We start from the raw sequence: 6,559 nt of genomic DNA, 5'->3' as shown, positions 1-6,559 counted from the left end.
GCTAAGGCTTATATCTTGGTGAGACTTGCTGTAACTCTTGACTTCATGTTAAACTAGTCATTAAAATTGTCATTATTAATTGTGTTAATGTTTACATCTCAATAATTTAAAAAAAAATTTCAAGTTAGTTGATTTAAGATACATTGAATAAACTTTTTTATTTGAAATCTGTGATAATTTTGTAATTTCGTTCATAGTTACAGTAGGCTTCAAGAAAAAAATTGAAATGAAATATTTACTCCCACAAAAAAGTTGAAGTATTCTATGTTGACATTTATATAAATAAGACATTTTGATTATATCCCTATAATGAATCCTTAGATTCCCATGTTTTGATATAAATAAGATATATTTATTATTGCCTTAGAAGAAATCCTTAGATTCCAATGTTTTGATATATATAAGAAATATTTATTACATCCTCATAATAAATCCTGAGATTCCCATGTTTTGTTAGGAATAAGAAATATTTATTATATCCTTAAAATAAATCCTTAGATTCCTAGGTTTTGATATAAGAAATATTTATTATATCCTTAGAATAAATCCTTAGATTCCCATGTTTTGATATAAGAAATATTTATTATATCCTTAAGATAAATCCTTAGATTCCTAGGTTTTGATATAAGAAATATTTATTATATCCTTCGAATAAATACTTAGATACCCATGTTTTGATGTGAATAAGAAACATTTATTATATCTTTAAAATAAAATCTTAGATTCCTAGGTTTTGATATAAATAAATATTTATTATATCCTTAGAAGGAATCCTTAGATTTCCATGTTTTGATATAAGAAATATTTATTATATCCTTAGAATAAATCCTTAGATTCCTATGTCTTAATAATTTCGTAAGGCAATTATATTTCGACATTTCATTGCATCTTTAGTATAAAGCCAAATATGAAAACAACATTTCACACTGAAAAACAAGCACGTTACATAATGAAGACGAGCAACCTTCGACCAATAGCGTTAAACAGATAATTATATCTTTCAAAACGGCCCAAAAGCGGGCGAACAGCGTCACGTGCAAAGTCCCCGGTGGGAAATCCCCGGCTGGGATACCCCCGGGTAAACAGCTGTGGCCAAACACCGCTATTCCCCCATGTGTTCCCGTCTGGTTAATGAGCAAACACGTATTAATCATTGCCATTTGCCACCACCATCAATCTCTAATTAAGCAAATAAGGCAAAACCTCCACAATTCAGCTGATTCGCTAAAGTCTTTGGTGATGATTTTTCACGGGTGTCGAGGCCGGACTTAAAGTGTGGTCTTCTTAATTGGAGTCTGTCCTTGAACCCGTGGCGCTTTTATTTGGAGGAATATTTTGGATTTGTTTTGATAGAAGGCTTTAGGTATATGTGATTGAAGACTTTGGATGTTTTTCAATAGAAGATTTTGGATATATTTGATAGAAGTCTTAAGGGATTTTTAACAGAAGACTTTAGATATATTTGATAGAAGTCTTAAGGATTTTTGATAGGAGACTTTAGATATATTTGATAGAAGACTTAAGGGAATTTTAACAGAAGACTTTAGACATATTTGATAGAAGTCTTAAGGGATTTTTAACAGAAGACTTTAGACATATTTGATAGAAGTCTTAAGGGATTTTGATTGGAGACTTTAGATATATTTGATAGAAGTCTTAAGGAATTTTTAACAGAAGACTTTAGACATATTTGATAGAAGTCTTAAGGGATTTTTAACAGAAGACTTTAGACATATTTGATAGAAGTCTTAAGGGATTTTTGATTGGAGACTTTAGATATATTTGATAGAAGTCTTAAGGAATTTTTAACAGAAGACTTTAGACATATTTGATAGAAGTCTTAAGGGATTTTTAACAGAAGACTTTAGATATATTTGATAGATGTCTTAAGGGATTTTTAACAGAAGACTTTAGACATATTTGATAGAAGTCTTAAGGAATTTTTAACAGAAGACTTTAGACATATTTGATAGAAGTCTTAAGGATTTTTAATAGAAGACTTTAGATATATTTGATAGAAGTCTTAAGGGATTTTTAACAGAAGACTTTAGATATATTTGATAGAAGTCTTAAGAGATTTTTAACAGAAGACTTTAGACATATTTGATAGAAGTCTTAAGAGATTTTTTAACAGAAGACTTTAGACATATTTGATAGAAGTCTTAAGGGATTTTAACAGAAGATTTTAGATGTATTTGATAGAAGTCTTAAGGGATTTTTAACAGAAGATTTTAGATATATTTGATAGAAGTCTTAAGGGATTTTTAACAGAAGACTTTAGATATATTTGATAGAAGTCTTAAGAGATTTTTAACAGAAGACTTTAGACATATTTGATAGATGTCTTAGGGGTTTTTGATTGGAGACTTTTAGATATATTTGATAGAAGTCTTAAGGGATTTTTAACAGAAGACTTTAGATATATTTGATAGAAGACCTTAAGGGATTTTTAACAGAAGACTTTAGACATATTTGATAGAAGTCTTAAGGGATTTTTAACAGAAGACTTTAGACATATTTGATAGAAGTCTTAAGGGATTTTTGATTGGAGACTTAGATATATTTGATAGAAGTCTTAAGAGATTTTTAACAGAAGACTTTAGATATATTTGATAGATGTCTTAGGGGTTTTTTAACCGAAGACTTTAGATGTATTGATAGAAGTCTTAAGGGATTTTTAATAGAAGACTTTAGATATATTTGATAGAAGTCTAAAGGGATTTTTAACAGAAGACTTTAGATATATTTGATAGATGTCTTAAGGGATTTTTAACAGAAGACTTTAGATATATTTGATAGATGTCTTAAGGGATTTTTAACAGAAGACTTTAGATATATTTGATAGATGTCTTAAGGGATTTTTAACAGAAGACTTTAGATGTATTGATAGAAGTCTTAAGGGATTTTTAACAGAAGACTTTAGATATATTTGATAGAAGTCTTAAGGGATTTTTAACAGAAGATTTTAGATGTATTTGATAGAAGTCTTAAGGGATTTTTAACAGAAGATTTTAGATGTATTTGATAGATGTCTTAAGGGATTTTAACAGAAGACTTTAGATATATTTGATAGATGTCTTAAGGGATTTTTAACAGAAGACTTTAGATGTATTGATAGAAGTCTTAAGGGATTTTTAACAGAAGACTTTAGATATATTTGATAGAAGTCTTAAGGGATTTTTAACAGAAGATTTTAGATGTATTTGATAGAAGTCTTAAGGGATTTTTAACAGAAGATTTTAGATATATTTGATAGATGTCTTAAGGGATTTTTAACAGAAGACTTTAGATGTATTGATAGAAGTCTTAAGGGATTTTTAACAGAAGACTTTAGATATATTTGATAGAAGTCTTAAGAGAATTTTTAAATAGAAGACTTTAGATATATTTGATAGAAGTCTTAAGGGATTTTTAACAGAAGACTTTAGATGTATTTGATAGAAGTCTTAAGGGATTTTTAACAGAAGATTTTAGATGTATTTGATAGAAGTCTTAAGGGATTTTTAACAGAAGACTTTAGATGTATTGATAGAAGTCTTAAGGGATTTTTAACAGAAGATTTTAGATGTATTTGATAGAAGTCTTAAGGGATTTTTAACAGAAGATTTTAGATGTATTTGATAGAAGTCTTAAGGGATTTTTTAACAGAAGACTTTAGATGTATTGATAGAAGTCTTAAGGGATTTTTAACAGAAGACTTTAGATATATTTGATAGAAGTCTTAAGGATTTTTAACAGAAGATTTTAGATGTATTTGATAGAAGTCTTAAGGGATTTTTAACAGAAGACTTTAGATGTATTGATAGAAGTCTTAAGGGATTTTTAACAGAAGACTTTAGATATATTTGATAGAAGTCTTAAGGGATTTTTAACAGAAGATTTTAGATGTATTTGATAGAAGTCTTAAGGGATTTTTAACAGAAGACTTTAGATGTATTGATAGAAGTCTTAAGGGATTTTTAACAGAAGACTTTAGATATATTTGATAGAAGTCTTAAGGGATTCTTAACAGAAGATTTTAGATATATTTGATAGAAGTCTTGAGGGATTTATTAACAGAAGACTTTAGATGTATTTGATAGAAGTCTTAAGGGATTTTGTAACAGAAGACTCTAGATGTATTTGATAGAAGTCTTAAGAGATTTTTAACAGAAGACTTAGATGTATTTGATAGAAGTCTTAAGGGATTTTTAACAGAAGACTCTTAGATGTATTTGATAGAAGTCTTAAGGGATTTTTAACAGAAGATTTTAGATATATTTGATAGAAGTCTTAAGGTATTTTTGATAGGAGACTTTAGATATTATTTGATAGAAGTCTAAAGGGATTTTTAACAGAAGACTTTAGATATATTTGATAGAAGTCTTAAGGTATTTTTGATAGGAGACTTTAGATATATTTGATAGAAGTCTTAACGGATTTTTAACAGAAGACTTTAGATATATTTGATAGAAGTCTTAAGGGATTTTTAACAGAAGACTTTAGATATATTTGATAGATGTCTTAAGGGATTTTTAACAGAAGACTTTAGATGTATTTGATAGAAGTATTAAGGGATTTTTAACAGAAGATTTTAGATGTATTTGATAGAAGTCTTAAGGGATTTTTGATAGGAGACTTTAGATATATTTGATAGAAGTCTTAAGGGATTTTTAATAGAAGACTTTAGATATATTTGATAGAAGTCTTAAGGGATTTTTAACAGAAGACTTTAGATATATTTGATAGATGTCTTAAGGGATTTTTAACAGAAGACTTTAGATGTATTTGATAGAAGTCTTAAGGGATTTTTAACAGAAGATTTTAGATGTATTTGATAAGAAGTCTTAAGGTATTTTTGATAGGAGACTTTAGATATATTTGATAGAAGTCTTAAGGGATTTTTAATAGAAGACCGTAGATATATTTGATTGAAGGTCTTAACGGATTTTTAACAGAAGACTTTAGATATATTTGATAGAAGTCTTAAGGGATTTTTAACAGAAGACTTTAGATATATTTGATAGATGTCTTAAGGGATTTTTAACAGAAGACTTTAGATATATTTGATAGAAGTCTTAAGGGATTTTTGATAGGAGACTTTAGATATATTTGATAGAAGTCTTAAGGGATTTTTGATAGGAGACTTTAGATATATTTGATAGAAGTCTTAAGGGATTTTTAATAGAAGACCGTAGATATATTTGATTGAAGTCTTAACGGATTTTTAACAGAAGACTTTAGATATATTTGATAGAAGTCTTAAGGGATTTTTGATAGGAGACTTTAGATATATTTGATAGAAGTCTTAAGGGATTTTTAATAGAAGACTTAGATATATTTGATAGATGTCTTAAGGGATTTTTAATAGAAGACTTTAGATATATTTGATAGAAGTCTTAAGGTATTTTTGATAGGAGACTTTAGATATATTTGATAGAAGTCTTAGGGATTTTTGATAGGAGACTTTAGATATATTTGATTGAAGTCTTAACGGATTTTTAACAGAAGATTTTAGATATATTTGATAGAAGTCTTAAGGGATTTTTAACAGAAGACTTTAGATATATTTGATAGATGTCTTAAGGGATTTTTAACAGAAGACTTTAGATATATTTGATAGAAGTCTTAAGGTATTTTTGATAGGAGACTTTAGATATATTTGATAGAAGTCTTAAGGGATGTTTAACAGAAGACTTTAGATATATTTGATAGAAGTCTTAAGGGATTTTTAACAGAAGACCGTAGATATATTTGATAGAAGTCTTAAGGGATGTTTAACAGAAGACTTTAGATATATTTGACTGAAGAATTTAGATATATTTGATAGAAGATTTTAGATGTATTTAATTGAAGATTTTAGATTTATTTGAGATATATTTAATTGAAGATTTTAGATTTATTTGAGATTTATTTAATAGAAGATATATGTATATTTTAAATCCATGTGGATATAGATGTATCATTATTTTTAAACTTGTTCCAAACGGAGAGAAACTATTCTTTCGTGTGAACTTTTAATTGTTATTTTGTTTTAATTCTTTTTATTATTTTTACTCTTGAAAATATTTAGGAAATATTTAAGAATAAAGTTTTACGTATTATTATGATTTTTATTCCTATTATTATTTTTAATCTTGAAAATCTTTATTTTTTTTTCTGATAATAAAAGCATTGATATTTAGCTTTCAAGTTATGGCAATTGAGAAAAAAGTATACAAAAGATTTTTCGAGTGATGTAAAATGAATAGCGAACTCTATTATGAGAGAGAGAGTGAGAGAGAGAGAGAGAGAGAGAGAGAGAGAGGAGAGAGAGAGAGAGAGAGAGAGATAAATTATTTAAAATTGAAATACAAAGGTGATTAGAAAGAAGGCATTTACTTAGAGAGAGAGAGAGAGAGAGAGAGAGAGAGAGAGATTGATTAAAATTTAAATACAAAAAAAGTAATTAGAAAGAAGGCATTTACTGAGAGAGAGAGAGAGAGAGAGAGAGAGAGAGAGAGAGAGAGAGAACAATTAATTAAAATTGAAATACAAAAAAGGTGATTGGAAAGAATGCATTTATAGAGAGAGAGAGAGA

Source organism: Palaemon carinicauda, chromosome 3 (genome assembly GCF_036898095.1).
Source record: "Palaemon carinicauda isolate YSFRI2023 chromosome 3, ASM3689809v2, whole genome shotgun sequence".
Lineage (NCBI taxonomy): Eukaryota > Metazoa > Arthropoda > Malacostraca > Decapoda > Palaemonidae > Palaemon > Palaemon carinicauda.
The sequence above is the reverse complement of the archived record's forward strand: the minus strand, read 5'-3'. Positions refer to the sequence as shown.